Source organism: Microcaecilia unicolor, chromosome 8 (assembly GCF_901765095.1).
Source record: "Microcaecilia unicolor chromosome 8, aMicUni1.1, whole genome shotgun sequence".
Classification (NCBI taxonomy): Eukaryota; Metazoa; Chordata; class Amphibia; order Gymnophiona; family Siphonopidae; genus Microcaecilia; species Microcaecilia unicolor.
Genome location: NC_044038.1, coordinates 4875529 through 4886682, shown reverse-complemented (window position 1 = coordinate 4886682; position 11154 = coordinate 4875529).

Here is an 11154-nt window from a genome sequence, read left to right as displayed (position 1 = left end):
TAGGGGGATGGGATTTCATATGCCATATTTCAGTGGTACAGTCAAAGCGGTTTAAATATTATACACAGGTACTTTTTCAGTCCCTAGTGGGCTCATTTTTTTGGTACCTGGGGCAATTGGGGGGTTAAGCGACTCTGTCATTTGCCACCATTCTGACAATAGATACACATAAAGTGAAAAACAAAACAGAAAGTGCCCCCCACTCTCACATACAGGGGATTGTCTTGGCTCTTTTTAACAAAGACTAAGGCTTGAAATTTTGTGACAGGTTATCAAGCAGAAGTTAAAGTGTCTAAGGGCTGCCAATTGACTTCAGATTTGCCCAGTGGCGTACCAAGGGGGGGGGGGGGGGGGGCCGTGGGTGCACGCCGCGGGGGGGTGCCGCGCGCCTGTCCGCTACGTTCGTTCTGTGCTCCCTGTGCCCCGAAACAGGTTACTTCCCCCGGGGGGGGGGGGGGGGGGGGGTGTCGCGCTGCACCCGGGGACGGGGCGCATCGGCGATCCACCCCAGGTGTCAGCCCCCGTAGAACGCCACTGGATTTGCCCGAGAGGATTGATCCAGTCCAGGTTTTACCCCATTGTATACAGGGATTTGTAGTCTTCCTTTTCTTAAGTAAAACCAGTTTGAAAATCAGGACTGCAAGTCCTTGTATGCAGTGGGGGGGTAAAACCTGGACTGGAGCAAACCTCAGGCACATCTGAAGTCAGTTGGCAGCCCTAAAGTATCTACCTGAAGAGGATTTGCTAGACTGGAGAAGGACCCCGAGGTTTGGGGCTGTTCTGGGAACAGCCATTTCAGGAATTAACTTCTGCTGCAAGACCTCTGGTCAGGCCTTTCTGTCCCTTTGCTGTTTTCCCAGTTTCACAGGGTGGGGGGGGGGGGAGGGGGGGGGAGGGGTAAAAAAAAAATCCCTTTGAGGTCTGTAAATTAACACAGAGCACAGCAGTTATATTACCAGAATGAATAACTTGCCTTCCACTGCTGAACTCTCTCCTCTTCATGCTGTTTTTTGAAGGCCTTAGACAACACCTTCATTTGCATTGTCTGCCTTTTCGTGTTGGGAAAGCCCAGCACATGTACAGATACTGAGGGAACGCCTAAAGAGAGATCACGAAGCTTCTCCAACAGACACAGAACGGGGAAAAGGTGAGGAATTTGAGCTGCAACCACAAAGATTTAATAAAGGCATAGGTAAGGGAGCTGATGTGGGGAAGTCTAGTATGGCTGCTGCTCCCTGGAATTTGTCCCACAGGCTCTGTGAGTCGCGTGTAGGTTGGACCGCAGCTCGCTTCTTTGCTTCTGCACTGCCACAATACCAGCTAGAACTTTCTTAATTCCATCTCTTTCTTCTCAGTGTTATTCCACTCAATATTCAAAAACATTTAGTAGTTTGATATACCACTCTTCAAAAGGCCAGAGTGGTTTATAATAAAAAAAAAATGTGTAGAACAGAATGCCAGTCAATAAAAGAAAAGACTCATTTACATTATCTATACAAGAACAAATTTCAAACCTGCATCTGTTCCAACAAACGGCACCTGGCCCAGTTGTCCGGCGATATTCAGTGCGAGATATCCAGCTAGCTCCTATCAAATATCACTGATTAGCGGCAAGCTTGTTATATCGCGCGCTATAACCGTCTGTCCACTGATTTTTAGCGTGGGTTTGGTGGCCATCTTTGGCCGCGTGTGTAGGTGGTTTATCTTTGGCGGTTTGAACTTAACCGGCCAGCGCTAAATATTGTCTTGGCGGATTTAAGTTCAAACCAGCCAAAAATAAACCAGATATGAAATGGCTGGGCGTTGAATATCTGACATTAGTGCTGACCGCGGTCTGAATATCGGCCCCATTTTGTGTGTGTCTTAGTTATATGTTTCTAGATTGCTAAAGGGAAAGTGGCCTTATAAAATCATCATGTCTGCCCGTCATCACCTCTAGGCCTGGATGTAGACATGGGCAGCACAGGCAGCTGCCTAGAGCTGCAAATCTTGGAACGTGCAAGAACCCAAGCCAAAAAGGAACCTTCTCCCACTTACTTCAGGGCTGTCCATTGGTGCCACGTCAGAAGCACCACCAGGCCACCGTGGCCCAGCAGCCTCGCTCCTGCTTTCCAGGTTCCAGAGCTCCTCCCCCCCCTCCCATTGGCTCTCTGAACCACAAGGGAGGATCCATTCCCTCATCCCTCTAGTCCTTCCTGCGGGCACCAAAATCCTAAATGTGGCTCTGGCTCTGCCCTTTCCTATCCCCAGTAACTTTTTTTTTTTTAATCTTCAGAGGTCTTTTATTCATGCTTTTAAGTCTCGCTACAAAGGAAAAAAAGAACATGGTTGGTCCACAAAAAGAGGCATAAAATCTATAAATACAATTCACAAAATAATTGTAATCAAGATATCTCCATTTAAAAAAGAAAACAGTTTCATTCCAAGTTCTGCCACAGACAGTAGAGCACCCTGTGATTCCAGTTCATGCTTTTCATGTGTCCTTATCATTCCCTTATGGCTGCTAAGTCGCATTCTTACGCTCAGCTGCAAGGAGGACGTTCACATGAATGACGTATGAGCAGGTCACACATTTACGAATACTTTAATTTATGTATAAACATTTACACCTGTCTTTTACGTGGTGTGAGCGATAACACCTGAATGTTGCTGTGCAGATTATCACAAAATCTGGGGGCTCAGGCGCTGTTATAGAATTGCATTTTAGCACCCAAATTTGGGCAACCTTTATAGAACTGACCCCTCTTGGGCTTTGGATTAGGATCGGCTCTTCTGATTTCACTAGATTCATAGTGATGAGAGTGAATTAAGATGCTACTGTTTAAACCTTTACTTCACCCTGTATTCTCATCTCCGATACAAAACACAAATAAGAACAAAACTGGAGGAACCTTGATGATTTGGGTCTTATTGTCATCTCACAATATTTTGCTAGGAAGGATGTGACGGCTGCTGCTACTACATAAGAACGTAAGAGTAGCCATATTGGGTCAGACCAATGGTCCATCTAGCCCAGTATCCTGTTTTCCAAACGGTGGCCAAGCCAGGTCACAAGTACCTGGCAGAAACCCAAATCATGTCAACACTCCATGTAGAACCCCAAAGAATAGCAAGATTCTGGAATCCTAAAGAGTGACAAGATTCCATGTAGAACCCCAAAGAATAGCACGTTTCTGGAATCCTAAAGAGTGACAAGATTCCATGCAGAATCTCATAGTAGCAACATTCCATACTACAAATCCCAGGGCAAGCAGTTGCTTCCTATGTCTGTCTCAATAGCAGACTATGGACTTTTCTTCCAGGAATTTGTCCAAACCTTTTTTAAACCCAGATACACTAACCGCTGTTACCACATCTTCCTGCAAAGAGTTCCAGAGCTTAACTATTCATGGAGTGAAAAAAATATTTCCTCCTGTTTGCTTTAAAAGTATTTCCATGTAACTTCCTCAAGTGTCCCCTAGTCTTTGTACTTTTGGAATGAGTAAAAAATCGACTTACTTCTACTTGTTCTACAACACTCAGGATTTTGTAGACCTCAGTCATATCTCCCCTAATCCGTCTCTTTTCAAAACTGAAGAGCCCTAACCTCTTTAGCCTTTCCTCATAAGAGAGGAGTTCCATCCCCTTTATCATTTTGGTCACTCTTCTTTGAACCTTTTCTAATTCTGCTATATCTTTTTTGAGATACGACGACCTGAAATGAACACAATACTCAAGGTGAGGTCCACCATGGAACGATACAGAGGCATTATAGTATTCTCGGTCTTATTTACCATCTTTTTCCTAATAATTCCTAGCTTCCTATTTGCTTTTTTGGCCACCACTGCACACTGAGCAGATTTCAGTGTATTATCTACAATGACACCTAGATCTTTTTCTTGGGTGCTGACCCCCCAAGTTGGACCCCAGGATCAGGTAACTATAATTCGGATTATTCTTTCCAATGTGTATCACTTTGCATCTGTCTACATTAAATTTCATCTGCAATTTGGATGCCCAGTCTTCCAGTTTCCTAAGGTCTTCCTGCAATTTTTCACAGTCCGCATGTGTTTTAGCAGCCTTGAATAGTTTTGCGTCATCAGCAAATTCAATTATCTCATTCGTCGTTCCGATTTCCATATCCTTTATAAATGTTAAGTAGCACCGGTCCCAGTACTGATCCCTGCGGCACTCCACTATTCACCCTCCTGCATTGAGAGAAATGACCATTTAATCCTACCCTTTGTTTTCTCTCCAATAACCAATTCCAAATCCACACCAGAACCTTGCCTCCTATCCCATGAGTCTTTAATTTTCTCAGGAGTCTCTCATGTGTAACCTTATCAAAAGCTTTCTGAAAATCTAGTCAACTGGCTCACCTTTATCCACATGTTTATTCATGCCTTCAAAGAAATGAAGCAGATTGGTGAGGCAAGACTTCCCTTGGCTGAAACCATGCTTATCCGTAATTTTATTCTTATCTATACTGTGTGGCTTACATTTTGCTGCATTGCTCAGGTATCCTGAAAAATAGAACTGGCCAAGTCGTTTCTACCACTGATGTGTGAGCATTATTCAGCTCGACCTGATAAATAAACTTGGTGTGCATGTGAAGTGGAAGGGAGGCATCATCTACTGACCTGTGTTATAGTTTTCTAGCATTAGGTGGCGATCTCGGTCTGTTTTCTGCCACAGTTACTGCAGCAAAGCTGTGATCACCAGCCACAGTCTCCAGTGAGAATCCAGGTTTATGGACTGGAATAGAACCAGAGTAACACCGCTATACCCATCATGAAAGCAGCTGCAGCAGTGTAATTCTTAAAATAATATAATTGTGATTTTGTGGCTTATCTAATAATAGAAGTTATTAAGGCTGAGCAATAAAACTGTGAGACAGAGAGAGAGAGAGATTTGTAAGAGAACATGGCCAGGTATGAAAATATACAGGAAGCAGCCAAGGCAGTCTGTGCAATTTTTAATTAGTTTTTTTTTTTACTCAAGGATTTAATTCCCTTCACGTTCAGGGATGTACAAAAGTTTGCTGAAAAAATCACAAAAGCAGAAACTTTTGCAAAATTCCCCATTGGGACAATTGTGTGCAATAGAGCAACATTTTCACAGTAGTTTCTGTTCAAGATTTTATCAGTCTGATTTTTCATCTTGAGATTTTTCCTGCTGGAATTAAAGCCCTGAAGTGATATGAGCTATTTCAAAATTGTGCCTGCCAATACCAACGTGGGCTTTTCTCAGAAATGCCAAGAGGTTTTGCATAGTCTTAGATTCTGACCACCCCGTTCTGGTGCATAGGGAGGTTTTTTTTACAGCTTGCTAATCTGGAACCTACCACTAGGCTACCGCAGCAGCCCAGCAGTTGTTTCCACCCCCATCATGCGCCACTTCCGGTGCTAAAAACATATTTTTAATTTTTGTAGCGATGGTGTTTACCCAGCGGTAATTGGGCACTGCCCAGTTACCGCCAGGTTAGCGTGGGAGCCCTTAATACCACCTCAATGGGTGACGGTAAGTACTCCCCCCTGAAATGGCTGCGTTGCAAGTGGTTCACTTACCACATGGCCATTTCTTTAAAAATAATGACATGCCTTAACCCGCTACGGTAAAAGAGGGGCCTCAGTGTGTGTCAAAACCACGCTGATGCCAGCATGAACCCCCTTTTACCGCAGCTTATTAAAAGGGAGCTTTGGGGACTTGCAGCACTGATTTCAATGGGTGAGATCAGGCACTACAAATCCCATAGTGCTTTGGGATACAAGTTCAAAAACAGAACTGGCTAAAAAGTCTCCGGCCTGGAACTAGGGAACTGGCAGCTTTGTTTTTGCCCCCAAAGCAAACCAAGTTCGTAGTGTGCTGTAATTATGGGTATTCACCCTGCCAGAGCCGCTGAGAGGGGGAGGGGCAGGGGAGACAAAATTCCCTGGGCCTCCAAGGAGGGCCCGGCGCCGCAGGCCCTGGTTTCACCCGCCTGCCCTCGGCTCTGTCGACAGCCCCCCTGCATTCAAATCACAGCGCCTCACCTCCGTGTGAAAGCGCAGCAGCGGCAGATCGCCTCCCTTTGGGCCTTCCCTCCCTGTGTCCCGCCCTCATCTGATGTAACTTGACTGTTTCAGCGAGGGCGGTTCACAGGGAGGGAAGGCCCGAAGGGAGGCGATCTGCTGCTGCTGCGCTTTCACACGGAGGTGAGGTGCTGTGCTGTGATTTGAATGCAAGGGGCCCGGCACGGTGGCGGACGGAGGGGGGCTGGGGACTGTGGCGCAGCGGCCTTGTCCCAGGGCCGGCCCAGTCTCGGCGGCCCTGCACCCTGCCCTGCTCTGTTTAGCATCTTGAACACACAGGTGCCCTAATTGTTAAAAGAGCCACCTGGACTGTACACCTGGATCAGCACAGCTTCAGTAAGACTCCAGAACCTCATTTTCCCTTCTGTACCTTGTGTGGGACAGTGATTTTGGAAACAGTCCTGCAACCTCTGACTTTAGGGTTTCGTAGTTCATCAGTGTATAGAAATGTGAAAGGACTGATATTTGAACTCACTGCTTATTGTACATTGTAACACAATGCAGTTGTATATCCTGCGATGAGCTTAAGGCCATTTCACGTGCTGCATTTGAAAACATGTGATAGTTTGCAGACTATGAAATCAGTCCTTGTTCTGTATCTGTGAACATTGCTTAATTAAACATTCCACAGCCTCTGTCTGTATATTGAAACTTTATTTCTGCAGGTTTACCAGTGTTCAGCAATTTTACCTGTCAGTACTGAGGGCTGTTAGTATTAGCTAAAAATGGAACAAAAAAAAACAAACAGTAAAACAACAAAAGAAAGGAGTGAGGCGGAGCCAAAGGGGATGTCAAAATAAAAGTCTTTATTATGCAAATCATAAAAACAACCCAACACGGCCGCGTTTCGGCACAAGGGCCTGCCTCAGGGGTCAAACAAATCTTGCTGTAGATCTCTTCTCATGCTTTCTACTCCCTCTGGGCTGTCCACTGTGTTTGGTAATCTTCGTCTCATCTGACTTCACCTGGAGCATTGCTGTTTTCCACTTCCATGGGCTGGGGAAAATGCAGTAGCAGCTTGCAAGTCTGTGAGGCATGGTTCATCTTGGGGCCAAAGTTTGAACCTCAGGAAGCTTCTAGAATGTAACACGATTCCACGAACATGAAAACTTCTGGTATTTGATCTGGCGTTTCATTGGCCTACTTAGGAACATTCTCTCAGCCCACCTAGAAGGGTTGGCGGTGCTGTCGATTGACACATAGTTTTGGTAAATTTGTGAAATTCCATTCGCGGATCAGTAGAAATGATGATCTGACCAAATCGCTGATGATGTAACCCAAAGAAAGCAGGATGAATTTTCTGTCCACTGCTTGTGTTCTTAAGGGGCGAGTGTCGAGAGAGAGAATTCACAAATGTGGTTCCTTCTGTACAGATTACAAACACACTGGCAGATGAATACTTTTTGTCCAGTTTTACACAGGAATTGAATGTAGTAACACACATAACATTACACTGGGCTTCTTGATTTTTGAAAGCCCTGCTAATAGAATTTGAGAACAGTTCAGCTATAAAAAGATTTGCTTTCCCATAACATGACTGGCTTAGTATTTGGAGCATCTTCTGATTCTGGTCTCTGAGAGCTTCTTTTACAAAGTGGATTGGGTAGACGTGAAGTGTCTGTTTACAATTTCCAAAAACACTAGGACTAGGGGTCATATAATGAAGCTACAAAGTAGTAAATTTAAAACGAATTGGAAAAAAGTTTCTTCACTCAACGTGTAATTAAACTATGGAATTCGTTGCCAGAGAATGGGGTAAAGGCGGTTAGCTTAGCGGGGTTTAAAAAAGTTTTGGCCAGCTTCCTAAAGGAAAAGTCCATAGACCATTATTAAAATGGATTTGAGAAAAATCCACTGCTTATTTCTGGGATAAGCAGCTTAAAATGTTTTGTACTTTTTGGGGATCTTGCCAGGTATTTGTGACCTGGATTGGCTACTGTTGGAAACAGGATGCTGGGCTCGATGGACCTTTGGTGTGTCCCAGTATGGCAATACTTATGTACTTATGATTCCCACGCGGCAAATGAGAGGAAGCCCATAGGAATTGAATGAGGTTCCTCTCGATTGCTGCACCAAGAATCGGCAGCATGGCTTTGTAAAAGAGACCCTGAGAGTGGTAACACAGACTCCCCATTTTTTAGGACACTCCTGGTTTTACCTCACTCTGAGCTTGGAGTGAAATATGGCTACTTTTAGGGGCGTCAGCAGCACAGGTCTTTGGACAGACCAGCCTGTTTCACTGCCTTTTCAGGTTGTGTGGGTATTTCTCTCTGTTACGTGACAATCACTTTTTTTTTTCTGTTCTCTGATAGAGCTGAACACCTCACCCAGAATTGGCCATCCCAGGCACTCCCAGTACACTGGAATGCCTTCAATTCACTGAGAAAATTGACAACACCCAATAAGTAAAACTCTGGGCTGAGAGCCCCTGGGAGTTTTCTTGTTTCCCAGAGGTTTCCCTCTGGCTCCATCCCTCTCTGTTCATTCTCAGGAAAGGGGACATTATCTTTTTTGTGTGTGTGTGTGCTTGATGGCTCTTTATAGACAAACACAGCAATGAAAACAAGCTTCCTCTTTCCCCTGAAGTCTGTATATAAAGGATGGGCATCCCTGTGACCAAGGTGGAAACTGGCTGCTGGTGTAGAAGAGAGAGCTGATTTTAAACTAGATCCTACAGTCATTTGAGAGGCATGTGGTGCGATGAGGTATCTTCAAAGAATCCTAGCAAAATGGAGAAGTTAGACTGTCCCACTAGAGAGGTTTTTATAAAGGGTAAAGTTGCCCAGGTGCATTTAATATAAAGAGCATACAAATATGACTTTGAATTGTCTGTACATGAATAGCAGAAGTGTAAAAACTACGATTGGAGAGTTAGAAGTATAGACCTATCAAGGGGCTCATTTTCAAAGCACTTACTTACAATTTTCCATAGGTTACTATGAGGCAGGGGCGTAGCCAGACCTTGCGGTGGGAGGGGGCCAGAGCCCGAGGTGGGGAGGCACATATTGATTTGCCACCCTACTGCCACAGCAAATACCCTGGCTGGTGGGGGTCCCCAAACTCAGTTTCACTAAAAGGAGTGTGCCGGACGTGAGGGGAAGACAGAGCATGGCAGGCAACGCAGCGACACCGAAGACTGGTGCTGGACAACGCTTCAGCTGGCAGGGGACCCCCGCCAGCAAAACTAGGGGCCCAGAGGAAATCGGGGGGGGGGGGGGCCAGGCCACTGTGGCCCCACATAGCTACACCACTGCTATGAGGCATATTTATTTGAATGTCTCTTATTATTTTTTTTGTTGAAAAACTGTTACTGTTTTTCTTTTAATTATAAACTGCTTTAAAACTGTATTGGATAAATTAGCATATTAAGGGCCCTGTTTACTAGCGTTAGCACGGGCTAATCGGTAAAGTCGCCCATAGAAACGTTAGGGTGACTCTAGCATTTAGTGCGTGCTAATTTTAGAGTGCGCTAAAAACGCTAGCGCACCTTAGTAAACAGGACCCTAAGTAAATATATCAAATCAAATAAACACATTTCTCTTAGTACAGACTGAGACCTTACGGACCACCCACCATATACATTTCCAGTCTGAACTATCCAGGCTCAGTCCAAGCTCTGTGTTCCAAGTCTGAATTAAATGCTCTATAGGGTTAGAAGTGCATTTAATTTGAAGGAGAATTCATTATCAGTTGGTGACAATGTTGTGAATGTCTTTGATGACGTCACAGGTAAGTAAACTCTGTTTTCCAGTCTGTAAACACCCGGGAGACAGTTCTGTAAGTGGGTGGGTCTTTTTGTTTATTTATTTATAAAACTTATATCCTGCTTAAAACTAAGCGGCTAACAGCATGATGTATATACAGTGGTGGAAATAAGTATTTGATCCCTTGCTGATTTTGTAAGTTTGCCCACTGACAAAGACATGAGCAGCCCATAATTGAAGGGTAGGTTATTGGTAACAGTGAGAGATAGCACATCACAAATTAAATCCGGAAAATCACATTGTGGAAAGTATATGAATTTATTTGCATTCTGCAGAGGGAAATAAGTATTTAATCCCTCTGGCAAACAAGACCTAATACTTGGTAGCAAAACCCTTGTTGGCAAGCACAGCGGTCAGACGTCTTCTGTAGTTGATGATGAGGTTTGCACACATGTCAGGAGGAATTTTGGTCCACTCCTCTTTGCAGATCATCTCTAAATCATTAAGAGTTCTGGGCTGTCGCTTGGCAACTCGCAGCTTCAGCTCCCTCCATAAGTTTTCAATGGGATTAAGGTCTGGTGACTGGCTAGGCCACTCCATGACCCTAATGTGCTTCTGCCTGAGCCACTCCTTTGTTGCCTTGGCTGTATGTTTTGGGTCATTGTCGTGCTGGAAGACCCAGCCACGACCCATTTTTAAGGCCCTGGCGGAGGGAAGGAGGTTGTCACTCAGAATTGTACGGTACATGGCCCCATCCATTCTCCCATTGATGCGGTGAAGTAGTCCTGTGCCCTTAGCAGAGAAACACCCCCAAAACATAACATTTCCACCTCCATGCTTGACAATGGGGACGGTGTTCTTTGGGTCATAGGCAGCATTTCTCTTCCTCCAAACACGGCGAGTTGAGTTCATGCCAAAGAGCTCAATTTTTGTCTCATCTGACCACAGCACCTTCTCCCAATCACTCTCGGCATCATCCAGGTGTTCACTGGCAAACTTCAGACGGGCCGTCACATGTGCCTTCCGGAGCAGGGGGACCTTGCGGGCACTGCAGGATTGCAATCCGTTATGTCGTAATGTGTTACCAATGGTTTTCGTGGTGACAGTGGTCCCAGCTGCCTTGAGATCATTGACAAGTTCCCCCCTTGTAGTTGTAGGCTGATTTCTAACCTTCCTCATGATCAAGGATACCCCACGAGGTGAGATTTTGCGTGGAGCCCCAGATCTTTGTCGATTGACAGTCATTTTGTACTTCTTCCATTTTCTTACTATGGCACCAACAGTTGTCTCCTTCTCGCCCAGCGTCTTACTGATGGTTTTGTAGCCCATTCCAGCCTTGTGCAGGTGTATGATCTTGTCCCTGACATCCTTAGACAGCTCCTTGCTCTTGGCCATTTTGT